Raw genomic sequence first — 16300 nt, 5'->3', positions numbered from 1 at the left:
GAATCGCCTAGAACCGCTCGACCACAACGGCTGACATCATGCAGTCCAACCTCGTGCCACTAAGATGTCCGAATGCACCACAAATCTGGATTTTGCATTATTCGACCAGCTGACCAGTTGTATAGGCCTCTTTCAAACTCTGCCATGTGCTGATAACCCTGTCTCGTACAAGTACGGTGCCTCTCCGCGTTTTCTCAACAGTGATCTTACGCTATTTACACCCTTTACGCGCCTGATTCTACCAGGCCTAATAATGACACTAAACACAAACAACGAGAACGCACTCTGGTGGGCATTCTACCTCCCACAGACAGTTGTAACTCTAATCATTTACGTGCGTAACAATAGTGTGCACATGTCGAAGTTTTATTGACTTTCGATCACGTCTTCTGAGTGCTTACCTTTTTTTGTTAGTAAATTAGACACAAGAAGATAGAGAAGAGACGCAGCGCAGTTCTCACATGTTGAACTCGGCATTTACCGCAAGTACTGTACTGTACTAGTGAAAATCGTAATTATTAAGAATGCATTTATGTACCGTCTCTCCAGTGAGGTAGAGAAAGACCGTTTCGAACGGAAGGAATGACCACTTGGCTCGCTGATTTGGAAGGAGAAGGTTGTTTTTCAGATTCAGGTCGAAAGCGTGAAGTGTAGACTCTGACTGAATTACTTTTGCCAGTCAGAGCTGAATGCTTGGTACTTTATTCTCTAATTTCATTGAGCTACTTAATATAGTAATAGTTATAACACTAAGACGATTATCTGTAGCATTCATTCATATTAACACTTTGCCGTCCGCACGTCTCGTACAAATTTATTCGCTTGGCGCCGGCAGCGCTAATTCGGATTGCTTGGCTTGTCGCCGGCCGCTTGTCACCTTACCGTTGATGACAACCTTCAAACACATTGACTTTTGCGCGCTTTAATTTCTCCGGAAATCCTCTATTTTTCCATATCATTCCACAAACTCGAATTTTCTTTTCAAGTAACTTCTCTGTCAGTTCTACCCTGTTATAATAATTATCCATGTAGAGGTGATGCCGCTTTCCATAGGAAGGTGTCAATAGTTCCATCACTGTTTTTGCTTAAGGTTGTCCAGCGCCGGAATATATCTTGAATGAGGAACTGTATCCCGTACTCGAATCACAGAGCATCCGAATGAGTATGCCATATTTCGTAATTTTCGACGGATTGTAAACTTTAAAATTTAACTTTCCACGCAGCGGTATCATTCCTTCATCAGTTGAGATGTTTTGACTTAGATTAAACGTTTCTTTAAACTTTTTGGAAAAATAATCAATTAGGAATTGCACTTTGAAAAGCTGGTCGGCATAATCCGGTTTGTTGTTACTGTCGGCAAAATGTGAAAATGATAATATTTGTCTGAATCTGTTGCAAGACATCGTTTTGCGAATTATCGGTGTGTCTATCAACGGATTCGTTGACCAGTAATCATCGATCCTTGCTTTTTTTACAATTCCCATTAGGATAGCAAGCCCAAACCATTTTCTAAGTTCGGGTCCCGTAATGTCGACAAATTTGGCATTTTTTTAAAATCCAGATTCCTTCTATTGCAATTTTGACTGTAATACTTGTTGGTTTCGTTGTTAATATATTCAAATAGATCGTTCCCATTACGTAATTCTACGATACCCAAGACGCTCTGTGAATTTTTGGGAAATATGGTCGGACCCGGAGATCCTCAAAATTTATTATTGGTCCTCAGTAAATCATTGTCTGTCTTCTTCGTTTGATTCATCCAAATTAATTGGCAACAGTAGCGTTCGCCAGATTCTTCTTGGACGTATTTCCGACCTTTCTATTTCACTTTCTTTGTTTTGATATCCAATGTCTTATTCACAATCAGCCAAGTCATCCGGAACGTCAGACAAGATGTCCGCGCATCAGTCGTAAGTCATTGTATCGTCTCTTTCGTCTGCGATGATGTAAGTGCACAAGTACTTATAAAAACATAAAAGCTGTAACAACAAGATCGACGACGACTGAAAAGAATCGTTCAATGTGACAGTATCGCAACCCTTCCGCAAATTGCTGCAGATTTCAGTGCTGGACCATCGACAAGTGTCAACATACGAAAAAATCAACGAAACATCATCGATATGGGATTTCGGAGCGGAAGGTCCACTGTTGTACCCTTGATGACAGCACGACACAAAGCTTTCTGCCTCGCCTGGGCCTGTCAACACCGACATTGACTGTTGATGACTGGAAATATGTTGCCTTGTCCGACGAGTCTTGTTTCAGATTGTATCGAGCGGTTGGATGTGTACAGGTATGAAGATATCCTCATGAACCCATGGATCCTGCATTTCAGCAGGAGATTGTTCAAGCTGGTGGAGTCTCTGTAACGGTGTGGATCATGTGCAGTTGGAGTGATACGGGATCCTTGATAGGTCTAGATACGACTGTGACAAGTGACACGTAGGTAAGCATCCTGTCCGTTCACCTGCATCCATTCATGTCCACTGTGCATTTCGACGGACTTGTGCATTCCAGAAAGACCATGCGACACCCCACAAGTCCATTATTTCTACAGAGTGGCTCCAGGGACACTCTTCTGAATTTAAATACTTCTGCTGGCCACCAGACTCCCCAGACATGAACATTATTCAGCATATCTGAGACGCATTGTAACGTGCTGTTCAGAAGAGATCTCCACCCTCTCGTGCTCTTACGGATTTATGGACAGACCTGCAGGATTCATGGTGTCAGTTCCCTCCAGCACTACTTCAGACACTAGTCGAGTCCACTCCACCTCGTGCTGCGGCACTTCTGCTTGCTCGCGGGGATCCTACACGATGTTAAGCAGGTAAACCAGTTTCTATGGCTCTTCAGTGTATTTTTCTATTACTTTTATTTGTTGCATAACGAATACTGGCGTAAATCCTTCAATCAGACCAAGTTTCCTTACGTCATACATCCTGAACTGACATTTTGCCTGTAATGACTACAATGTTGAGGAGACATTAAAGTGTTTCGAACTTTCTACCTTCGGTAGACAATAAAAAATTAAAGAGAGATCTACGGGTGAATAATGTTACTACTACTGTATCATTGATCAAACCAGAATATTTGGCTAGTACATATTTTCAGAATTATTGTTTCCTTGTGAAGGAAAATTTATGAAACAGAAGTGTTAATGTTACATTGGACATACTGTTTATTAGTCTTTCTGACTCTCTGCTTAGCAGGGAGGTAACGTGCTTGCCTCTCAAGCAAGCGGGCCCGGATTCGATTCCCGACCGGGTTGGAGATTTTCTCCGCTCGTGGACTGGGTGTTGTGTTGCCCTCGTCATTACTTTATCCTCATCACCTGCGCACAAGTCGCCCATATGTGGTGTCGAATGAAATAAGACTTGCACTTGGCGGCCGAACTGCCCCGAATAGGGGCCTCCCGGCCAACGATGCCATAAGCGCATTTCATTTCGTTTCTCACTCTATTTTCGTAAATGAGTAAAGGTAGATGGATATATAAGCGTAATGTTTTTAGCAGAGATTTAAGGTTTACCGATCTATGACCATAGCTGCGAGGGGATATGATTCTGTCACAGAGTATACAAAGATCAACCAGAACATAATGACCACTGCCCTTCGCGACATTGGATGCCAGCTTGTGGCGTTGAGAGCACATGACGCGGTAACAAAAGTAAGTAAGCGTAGCAGACATGGACAGGGGATCATCCTAGTGAACATATGGGCTACAAACAAGGAAAACCATTGAGATAAGCGTCTTTGACAAAGGGCAGATTATTAATATGTAGAGCCTGTGAACGGGGATCTTGAAAGCATCGAAGCTGGTCGGATGTTCATGTACTACTATCATGAGCATCTACGGAAAGAGGTGGAAGGGTAGGGGAATTACCACTAGGTGCTAAATGATTCGCTGTCCACGACTGTTCATAGAACGTTGGGTTCGGAGGCCTGTCTGCTCTGTAAAGTAGGACAGATGGTGATCTGTGGTTTTTCTGGTGAAAGAGCACAATGCTGCCGCACGCACGAGTGTTTCGGAGCACACCGTCCATCGGAATTGGAGTTCCACAGCAGACCAAACCTACGTGTTCACATGCTGACCCAACGATATGGTCAGTTACGATTGCAGTAGGCATGGGACCATCGGGGTTAGACTGTCAATCAGTGTCAGCTCTTCGGGTGAATCACACTTTCGCCACAAACGCCGCCATCGAGGTGGTCGGCGACTTGAAACGTGCAACGTGTCACGAAAGCAAGGTGGTGAAAGCAGTATAATGCTATGGGAGACATTCCCCTCCACTTGCGTGGGACCTGTGGTAATAACCGAAGACACGTTGACAGCTGCGAACCATCTACATTCCTTCATTCTTGATATCTTCCCCATCTGCGATCTCATCTTTCAGCAGAATAGTTGTCCATGTCTCGGAGCCAGAATCGTGCTGCAGTGGAATGAGATTTTCACTCTGCTACGGAGTTGTCGCTGATGTAAAACTTCCTGGCAGATTAAAACTGTGTGGCCGACCGAGACTCGAACTCGGGACCTTGCCTTTCGCGGGCAAGTGCTCTACCATCTGAGCTACCGAAGCACGACTCACGCCCGGCCCTCACAACTTTACTTCTGCCAGTATCTCGTCTCCTACCTTCCAAACTTTACCGAAGCCCGCCTGCGAAGTTTTAATCTGCCAGGAAGTTTCACATCAGCGCACACTCCGCTGCAGAGTGAAAATCTCATTCTGGAAACATCCCCCAGGCTGTGGCTAAGCCATGTCTCCGCAGTATCCTTTCTTTCAGGTGTGCTAGTTCTGCAAGGTTCGCGGGAGTGCTTCTGTAAAGTTTGGAAGGTAGGAGACGAGATACTGGCAGAAGTAAAGCTGTGAGGGCCGGGCGTGAGTCGTGCTTCGGTAGCTCAGATGGTAGAGCACTTGCCCGCGAAAGGCAAAGGTCCCGAGTTCGTGTCTCGGTCGGTCTCACAGTTTTAATCTGCCAGGAAGTTTTATCGTGCTACCGTGATTTAAGGAGCATTATAGTGAACTCAAGTTGATATGTCAGCGACCAAATTCGCAGATGTAAATCCTATGGAACCCACTGGGTCTTTATCAGGCGCCATTACCGCGTACGCAAACCAGCGGCGCGTTATTTACGCGAGTTGTATGACCTGTGCGTAGACATCTAATGCCACATGTCTCCACAAACTTACCAACAAACCCTCAGATTCCCAATACGCAGAATCAGTGATGTATTTCATTCGAACGACGGACAAACAAGCTATTAAGCAGGTGGTCATAATGTTTTTGCTCATCAGTGTAGCTGAACATTATTTTTGTGAAGACCCAAGTAATCATAGCTAATCATTTCAGATTACGATACATTCTAAGAATCCCTTTACCCAAGAAAAACTGAACTGCAAAAATCTTGTATGACTTCCCTCAAGTTCAGCTATTTGGCCCATGTCTGCTCCTGATCTGTTTTGGCAATTCACAAAAATATTTAAAGACCGTGCAATACATAATTTAGTTGACTGATAGCACTTACATGCAGATCAAGGTACCAGCACTTCCCTCTTGAGTAAGTTTAGAACCTCTTTACAAAAAACAATTCGCCACCTTATCTTAATCAACAGGATTCACGAAAAAAGCAAATACGGTACATAACGTTCAAAAATATATATGGATGTATACAGAATTTACCATAATTCTGTGTTATCCAACTGTTGTTCGTCATGTAGCACAGGGATAAGAGGAAATACCGACTGCACATGGCACAGAAATATCGAAATATCTTTAAGATTTGGAAAATAAAATTAGCTTTCTGTAAGAAGGTGTCGTGCGACTAATTATTTTGTTTCTCTGCAAGCGTAAGAAGAGTGAAATACTGAAACCAGTAAATACTTATTTAAAAATCTAATTTGGCGAGATTTTCGCATAGAAGTTAGTTTCGTAGTGGTGATTTGCAGGCGATAGTACTAAAGTGTTTTACTATTTTTCACTCCATATTGTCCTGTTAATTACTTTTCTCGGTTAGAGCAGAATTTTTAGCAATTCATTACTTAAAAAAGAAACATAAAGGTATTGTGCGAATTTAGCAACTGTACATCTCAAAGAATCCCTTCTATGAGCGTACTTTAATGATATTTGCAACTAATAAAGATTATTATATGTAGAATGGTTTAATTTATTAATGAGTTGCCACTTATTTTAAGATAGCCCCAGTCTAGAAAGTGAAATTTAACAAATGCATTTGAAATCTGGAAGAATTTCACCGAAGCAATGTGACATTCTCACGGAATAAAATAGCACACGTACGTAATTTTCTCTGAGGTTTCGAGGTATGTCAGCTGACAAATGTGGTACCCTGTAAAATTACCTAATTAGCTCTTTCAGTCCTTCTCTGGGAGCTCGTTTCACGAAAGGTTTTTTCCAGTTCATAATTAATTCCACCCTCGTAACATCAAAGGGTCCTGTGCCACGTACGGTTACTTGTTCGCTGTCCGTTTTAGTTTTCCACGTGTGTTCTGCTAATATCAAATATATTTTACTGCCATGTGTTTCAGATTTTGCCAGTTACCATACCACCTTATGTACTATCTGCGAAACAGGCATTGATACCTGTCTCCCGAAATATCCTGTAACAATTTTTTTTGTTATTGTTGTTTACGTCTGGATGCCTTCACAGATCGAAAATCATGGGGAAAGCTTCAACTTTAAACATTTTTTTGGACTTTGTGAGTCATCTGAAGAAGGAGCATTAATGAAGGCACGATGAATGATTTCTTGTTCTCAGTTAAACATTATTTACTGTACTGGTAACATAAATGATTAATGAACAGTGTCTAACACTATATCCACACAGAATCCTGACAGAGAGCTGTAAATGCAATTATCGAAAACCTAATAGTGTGAACATTGTAGGAAATATCCTGATTTTGGCTCTGTGAAAGAGCGGTTTCTTTCGAGCATAGTAGTGGATTAATGATCATCGTAGGCATACGAAGACGTCGAGAATGACTACAGTTCGAGACATTAACTGAATAAAATTTATCTTGGAACAGTTAAAATCACTTTTTATTTGTACTTGGTGACCGGTTTAGCTAAAGCAGCCACCTACAGACCACGTTGTAACACGCCTGGGAGTACAAATGGGTGGGGCGTACCTTTTAAACTGTTTTTTTACTTCGGACCGTGCGCCCTGTCCACACCACATACCTGATAATCCCGCGGCGGTCGTACTGTTCTGGTCCACACTACTGCTGGCTTGCCTGAAATTATCTATCGAAATATGCAGGCGGGTTTAGGGGAGCCACTCAACGTTAAAACACAACACTGTTCAACGTCTGGTATGAACAACTATATTCTGAGACGGTAAAAGAAAATCGCAGATTGCACTGTTTACGTTCTAATTGATAAGCGTTTATCTCAATTAATGGCTGATTATCTGTCCACAAAAATCACTAGGACGAGCGTACGCGTAACCGAACACGTTGCGGATCATTGTTGATGATGCGAAAGCCGAATGAGCGCAACGAAAGTTCTTACGCTCGTCACGCATACACAGATATTTGGTACCAGTCCTCCTTGGCCCTAATAATGATATAGCACTGTTCGTAAAGTTAATTCTTCAGTTCTCACTTGTACGAGCGTGCGCGTAACCGTCGCGACGCGGCTGATTGTTGATAATGCGGAAATCGATGACCAAACGCACGTTCTCACGCTCGCTAGAAGACACTGGCACTTGACTGCACTCTCTTATGGTAACTAATTTCTACTGATTCACATCAGTTCATTCTGGGAGACCGAACACGGCTCGGATGACTGATGCTGTGCGGCACACAACGAGGGGATACACAAATACATTATCGGCGGCACTGCTCATTTTTAATTACATCTTGACGCACTTTCCTGTGAATCACTTCCATATTTCATCAATTTACTGTAATAGCACTTGTAGCAACACTTCAACTTCCGTACTAACAAAGCCTCTCACATGCAGAGCTACACACAACACAACATAACATTTCCGTGTCCCGCGCTCGACTCTACAGATGCGCCTGCCCGCAAAGATACTCCACAACGAAGCCAGCGATACGACGATATGCTTACAAAGTCTTAAGGTAACTTTCCTGTGAACGCCTGGAAAAATAGCAACAATTTTCTTAACGTTTACGTGGCGCTAACCAAAAAACGTGAATTCTTAGTAGCATGAAAATTGTAAGGCAGTAGGAAGTCTTCTTGCTGAATATTTTCATTTACAAGTTATCACATTAGCTCCAATATTGACTTTATTACCATTTTATGGTGAAGATCAGTTGTTAATGTTTTATTTGATGGTCATTACTCGGAAGTTATGCAATAACTAACTACCTTACATACAAGCAGATTGCAGTCAAATCATTTCAGTCACAAATTTTTATTCTAGAAATGTTTCCATCTAGTGATAAAAATTAGGGTTACTTTTATATAAGTAATCGGTATGTATTTTTCCTTCTGTTGGAGGTACGATAGTGTCTGTGGTCTACTTCAGTCCAAATAGTATTCTGAAACATCTCAAAAAATTTCAAGCCCTTAGCTCAAATAGATTTATTGCGCATAAAATAAATGTGTCAGAAAACGTAATTTTCAGGAAATTCGATTCAGGGTTGTAATTGATCTATGGAACTTCTGTGTTGTTCCTAATACATTTCAAATGGTTCAAATGGCTCTGGGCACTATGGGACTTAACTGCTTAGGTCATCAGTCCCATAGAACTTAGAACTACTTAAACCTAACTAACCTAAGGACATCACACACATCCATGCCCGAGGCAGGATTCGAACCTGCGACCGTAGCGATCGCGCGGTTCCAGACTGTAGCGCCTAGAACCGCTCGGCCACCCCGGGCGGCTAATACATTTCATCTTCGTAATATTCTTGGTGTATATTTTCCTCATCTTCTCTTTTCCTTCCCTTGTTTCTCCTTGTTATTCTGGCGTCTTAAATTGCCTCAAGGCCCCACTTTTTAGCGTTGGCCACTGTCATGGAATTAACTTCTACCCCTGATTGCCTCATACTGAAGGCAGAATACATTTCTAGAAGGCGTTGACCTTCACACCAGTACAAAAACACTTTTTTTGGAGGCGTAATAACTTTCGAGAATCACGAAATAGCAGAAACTTAAACTACAGAACTGTTTATTAGCAAAACAACGCTCAAAAACCAAACATAAGTAAGCGAAAACGTAAGGCCATCATAAAGCATATCTTGTAACACGGGTGTCAATTCGAGAAACAGTTGTTTGGTAATTCTTTCTCGAATGCGAGTCTAATGACAACATTAGACGTTTGAAAGCAGTGGAAACGTGGATGTGTCCGCACACGTAGAGCTATTTAAGTTGGCTTTTGAATACCCTTACGATGTCCAGTTTAATTCTTTTAACTACTGTTTTGTTCAAAAAACCTCTAAAAATCGTTTTAAGATGAAAAAAAACCTATTTTTTTGAAGCAGGTTCACAAGCAAGTGACCTTAAAAAGGTGAATCTAGATGGACCATAAAAACATGTATTTCTTCTGACACATATATTTCTTCTAAATGTTCCTGATTCCTGACCAGGTTGAAATTAATAATTTTAGATCAAGTATTTATTTAATTACAAACTGCTGACGAAAAAGGTTTTTCATGACTTTTTGTCAGATAATAGCTCAGTCTCGCGGTTTCTTCGGTACTGAATCGAAATCTGACGTCCGTTTTTCTACCACGTATAGTTTTTCCACAATGTGACTTCGTTGTAAACTAGAAAATTAACGAAGCACGTGTAACTGGAATGAAAAATAAATTAATTTTTCGTTGTGAGCGATGTTTTTATTGAAGTACAAGCAGAGAAACTCTTTTATTACGTAGGAAGTATGTGGTCATTGGCTCATATTTCCTTTCTCTCTTCTTCTTGAAGCGTGTAATCTAGCTTTTCCATAAGGGAACATTTAGTCGAGAAAACGGCATGAAACAGAAGTAATGAAACAGAATTGCACTCCAGGAGTTACCTGCAAGAGGTTAAATATCAGTACTGCCAACAGCTATATATAAGAGTACACAACACAGTTTTAGTTTTTGAAACTATTAAATACTTCATAGGGAAGGAGAGAAGGATCGGTGGTGAGGGTTGAAAACGAATGGCAAGTCAGTCAGACCCCAGGACGAGATGATTTCACCTGTTGTCAATTGAAACTGAAGTCACTGCACCACCTATATAAACTATTTAGATTCTTTATTTCCTACGTGAAGCCTAACCGTTTTGTGGGGCTCGGTTGAATTCGAGTATCCACTTCACATGTCGGGTGCCACGAGTAATTACAAAGTTTTATGGTAGGTATTGTGCTTATACTAGTAATAAACAGCATATCAAATTCAGTTATAAATAATTACAGAAGATATAAGAGAAAAAACGAAACTACATTTAAACAAGTGTATTAAATGTCTGAAAAAGCAACACAGGCAACCCGAGAAGTTCTGGACGCCTCAGCTAGCCACAGTTCCTGAGATGCGCGTCAAATTTTTCTAGTAGTCGCTGTATCACGGAAAAAATTACTGCTTAAGTTCTTGGAGCGGTCGGTTTGCGTAGATGAAACCCTGGATTTTCGATAGCGCCAAGACTTTTATTTTCTGAGAGGACTGGAATGAAATCACAGTCAATCTCATGACAACTCAGGAAGCAAGTAACGAAGAAGTAGCGACTCAGGTATCGAAAACTTTTTAAATGTTAAAATCCCCTACGGCGTGTCTGACCACATGACCATACGCTAACGGCTTAAGAAGAGCATTAAGCAGCTGTTGGTCGGAATGCCGAAGTGGTATGGGACGTTAGTGCTGTGGAAATGAGTGTGGATTATATATTGGTTTTCGGGATAAAATCCCTTGGCTACTTCAGCACCGTACATAATAATACTTTGTCAACTTTATTGAGCCAAAAATGTAATCCGGTTACAAAAGCATTTATCTTTATTGAAACTGAACCAGGCATAAATAATACCGCTTACCTCAAAAGCGGAGTGGCTGAGCGGTTCTAGGCGCTTCAGTCTGGAACCGCGCGACCGCTACGGTCGCAGGTTCGAATCCTGCCTCGGGCATGGATGTGTGTGACGTCCTTAGGTTAGTTACGTTAAAGTAGTTCTAAGTTCTAGGGGACTCATGACCTCAGATGTTAAGTCCCACAGTGCTCAGAGCCATTTTTTTACCTCAAAAGGTGAATATCTTTGAGACGAGGAAAAGAAACTTTTCGTCCTTAAGTTCGACTGAGGTCTGTGATAGAATATTTCCTGTCATCCGTTTCGTGAAGTAACCTGGAATGAATAAAAGCCATGAAAAAAAAAGGAAGCTAGAACTCGGAGCTTTTGCAATTTAAGTTTTAGTTTCTCCTGTCTCTTTGTCAAAGAAGACGCAGATGCGCACGTTACATCAGTCTCTGACTCTGCAGTCGGTCTCGTTGTTTATGTATGCTTCTGTTTAGCGAGATGACAGACCCAAGCGGCAGACGGATGCAGATACATTTCTACTCGTCTCCTAGAAACTGGGGACTGCACAGGTTGACCTTGTGGTAATAAATACGAGGTCTGAAGTAGAATCCCGTTACGGGATAGTATCATGCTGTTTAAAATATCCTTGGTCAGAAGGTGGTTGTTATAGGAATGAAACGTCTGCACACCTATTTGAGGACACGATGTGCTAAAAGTTGTGGAAAAGGCCTTGAATAATGGTGGTTTAATGTCTTGCAAAATTGAAAACCATTGAAATATTTTACTGAACAGAGTCAGGAAATGGTTAAAGAACATATGTAGGATGACTGGTTTAACTTCCCTCCGCATTAAACTGAAGTTAAGTTATTATGACTGAATAATCTCTGTTTAGTTGAATGGAAACCTTTGGGCGAGAGAAATCGCTTCCCCAATATTTTACACAATTATCTCCCACACTTCCAGGTACAAAATTAATTATTAGTTGAATTTTCAAATTATAATACAAAATGATTAGAAGTTATAGTTCATAACAATACCGCGTATGCCCCTCCATGTCCAAGTCAGCACCTGGAATAAAATTTCTGTGGCTCTGCAGAATTCCAGCGATCGTCGACTCTGAAAATTCTTAAAATAGTCCGAGGCACAATCGTACGTCGTGTGGAAGCCGTCTTCGGTGCTATGACGTAATCACTCTGCTGCATGGGAATCAGTGTCCACGTTGCGTATTAATTTCGTTAAAATCGAGATTTTAATATCTTAAAATAGAGCAGAAACGACCGTGGTGCAGGCTCTACTGATTTTCGAGGATAAAAAGTTCGCAACGAGTTACGACACATCAAATAATACTGCTCCGAGCCACACACAAGGGAGAAGTTAAAATAACCAAAGAATTGAGCGTATATTTTCCATTCATGAAATTATATTTTCCCGTAAATAATCTTCATAGCTACATTCTTCTTGTATGAGATGAAATGTTATCGTAATTAATCAAATTACATCACGTATTTAAAATAGCAGCTTACAGTAATGTCGCTAATTACAATTCCACTGCGATCCTAGTCTGCGCAATTCTAAATCAGAAGTAAATAAGTTCGTTGTACACGTAATGTTCCACAGTAATCCACAGAGTTTATATTTCACGAGTCAGAGATAATCTGTCTCTCGGAGTCATAATAAGTCGTTAATCCATATAGATCACATGTTCGGTTATGTGCAACTTGCAGACTGCCGACAATATAGCTCAGCGAAGTTACCCGGTATCATTGGCGACTAACAATGTTTGCGACAATATTCATCCGGGCCAGAAGTATTTACACAGGCTGACATCATTTTACATAAACAGAACTGCTATGGCCGATTTGAATATTAAATATACATCCCAACCAAATTAAAGGGTAACCCCGTAACTGTCTCCCTTTGCGACGTTGTTGTTGTTGTTGTTGTTGTGGTCTTCAGTCCTGACACTGGTTTGATGCAGCTCTCCGTGCTACTCTCTCCAGTGCAAGCTGCTTCATCTCCCAGTACCTACTGCAACCTACATCCCTCTGACTCTGCTTAGTGTACTCATCTCTTGGTCTCCCTCTACGATTATTACACTCCACGCTGCCCTCCAGTACTAAATTGGTGATCCCTTGATGCCTCAGATCATGTCCTATCAGCAGATCCCTTCTTCTAGTCAAGTTGTGCCACAAATTTCTCTTCTCCCCAATCCTATTCAATACCTCCTGTGATCTACCCATCTAATCTTCAGCATTCTTCTGTAGCACCACATTTCGAAAGCTTCTTGTCCAAAGTATTTATCGTCCATGTTTCACTTCCATACATTCTGAAAGTATTTGTATGAAGTGTAGCACACTTCATATACGAATACTTTCAGAAACGAATTCGTGACACTTAAATTTGTACTCGATGTTAACTAATTTCTCTTCTTCAGAAACGCTATTCTTGCCATTGCCAGTCTACATTTTATATCCTCTCTACTTCGACCATCATCAGTTATTTTGCTCCCCAAATAGCAAAACTCCTTTACTACTTTAAGTGTCTCATTTTCTAATCTAATTCCCTCAACATCACCAGACTTAATTCGACTACATTCTGTTATCGTTTTGCTTTTGTTGATGTTCATCTTATATCCTCCTTTCAAGACACTGTCCATTTCGTTCAACTGCTGTTCGAAATCCTTTGCTGGCTCTGACAGAATTACAATGTCATCGGCGAACCTCAAAGTTTTTATTTCTTTTCCATGGATTTTAATACCTTCTCCGAATTTTTCTTTTGTTTCCTTTACTGCTTGCTCAATACACAGATTGAATAACATCGGGGAGAGGCTACAACCCTGTCTCACTCCCTTCCCAACCACAGCTTCCCTTTCATGTCCTTCGACTCGAATAACTGCCTTCTGGTTTCTGTACAAATTGTAAATAGCCTTTCGCTCCCTGTATTTTACCCCTGCCACCATTAGAATTTGAAAGAGAGTATTCCAGTCAACATTGTCGAAAGCTTCTTTGCGACGTAAAAGTTTGAAATATGGATCAAGTAATGCCTACACCCTTCCTGTGTAGTGGTGCAACACTCTGGCTCCCTGTAACGTCACCCTCTGGCGCGGCGACGCTTCAGACAGCAAGGTGTCGCCACGTGCGAAGGAAATAGGCCTGAGCTCAGAAGTTCATGAGAATTGTAAGGTGGGTTACGAATTTCACATTGGCAGCAAATTTATCCACATTTTCCCAGCCGTGGAGGTGCCACATAATGGGAAGGTCGTCACAGCCCCACTTAACTACATTTGACCCCTTCTTTTGCCGCCCCTAGATGGAGGTCAGAATCGCGGCACCCAACGTTGAAATCGCACGGTTTTCTTATTGGTGGTTAAGGAAAATATTTCAGACACACCGCCCCTCAGAATCGACACGAAAAGGCTTCAGTGGGTGGCATAAAGGGCGTCAATGAAACCACCTCCTTCCCTGGGGCGCAGATTCCCACACAGTTCGCTCTTGAGAATGACACTTCGCAGCGCGATGAAGATCAAGATGTTCTTGACAGCCTTTGACACTGTTTACACCCTCGAACGCTTCAATCGTTCTCTGAGGACGTTGTGGGACTGCATTGCGATTGAGCGTGGTAGCACGGATTTGATGTGCAAGGCGACTGCAATTTTTGATCGCGTGTACCGGTTGGAACCACTAAGGACCATTCCACTCGACGGAATTTTCGAAGCAGTAAAGGGCACTCATGCTTTTTCAGCACTAGTGTTTTCCATCCTGGCGTGATGACCTGGGGACTACATTAACATGTGCGTATAAAACGGCGAAGGGTCCCTCTTAGGATCCCCCCTACCCTCGCCCCACTCTCCTCCAATTCGGCAATACCCTCGGTGCCACCCACGCAACATTGTTGAGCAAGCTACAAATGTACGTGTGAGAAACTTTGACACCAGACCAGCCTTGCGACTACTCTACCTCCTGAAGGTAGGCAAACGCCACACAAGTCGTCGTCCACTTGATACTGAACCCCGATCTTTCTTTCCTTCCTTCCTTTCTACCATTGCGTTAATTTGGTCTGTAATTACGAAGAGAAAAGCTCCGCAAGTGATTGTTACTTAGGAGTAAAATATGTATTTGTTCTTTCATCTAAATACCTACTTCGCTGAAGTAACGTTCAGAGAGTTACCGTATTAAGTTTTATGTGTCATATGTGTGGACTAGAGACCACTAGGGTGGGAAGGAGTGGGACTACGTGCATTTGTTTCTGTCAGGTCGCCCGGTGCTCACATTTGCTGTTTACTGAGGCTACAGGGTACTACCTGTTCTGCCTGCTCTTATGAATCTTCATTGTACGCCTGACTCCACAGTTCCGTCGCGCAAGCCACCGTGTACCTCAGCCTACTTCATATACCAATGCCACTTCACCTTTCCCTTTTCCGATCGCGAATCCTGCGCGGTGAGAACGACTGTTGATGAGTCTCCTCCATAATTTCTCTAATTTTGCGCCAGGTGTGAGGGTAAAATTCTGCGTATCTAGAGGAGTGAGAAAATACCCTTACTTCTCACATGGCATTATAATTACTTAACTGTGCTGTAAGAATTATTGCATCTGTAACATCCTTGTGTGACGTATGAGAGGATATGATGGCATAAATCTAATCAACAGACAGTTTTAACGTGTATATTGCATCACTGTTTGACCAGTTGTGACGGAAGCTGGAGATACCTTAGAACACTAGATACCAGGGTGATACTTTGCACAACTACAATTGCCATCAAGTACGAATTTCAAATTACATGTAGCTAGAGATAGCTTTACAAGTATCTATCTATTTGAAGCAAAGAATAGATTGTTCGTTTCTGAAAACGGCAATTCTTTGTCCTATAAATGATTAACTAACACCGACGCTTGTAGCACGTTTCTAATACGATGTTGCTTTGTGCGCCTCCTTACTAATCAGATGAACTGCTTTCACTTGAATGTAACGTTGTGTTTCCTCTCAGTTATCCATGCCTCACACCGGTACATTAGAGCAGGAATATGAAATGTTTTGTACAGTTTTAATCTCTTTGTTCTTTAGATATGCTTCAATATTCTGCTTATTGCATAGGTTGTATATCTGAATTTACTAAATGTCTCGTATATACGTCACATTTATAAGAATCCAATATAAAAAATTGGACCTGATTGGTAGGTAGTCGGGGGGCCGGCCGAAGTGGCCGAGCGGTTAAAGGCGCTGCAGTCTGGAACCGCAAGACCGCTACGGTCGCAGGTTCGAATCCTGCCTCGGGCATGGATGTTTGTGATGTCCTTAGGTTAGTTAGGTTTAACTAGTTCTAAGTTCTAGGGG

Source organism: Schistocerca americana, chromosome 3, assembly GCF_021461395.2.
Source record: "Schistocerca americana isolate TAMUIC-IGC-003095 chromosome 3, iqSchAmer2.1, whole genome shotgun sequence".
Classification (NCBI taxonomy): Eukaryota; Metazoa; Arthropoda; class Insecta; order Orthoptera; family Acrididae; genus Schistocerca; species Schistocerca americana.
Note: the sequence above shows the minus strand (reverse complement) of the source record.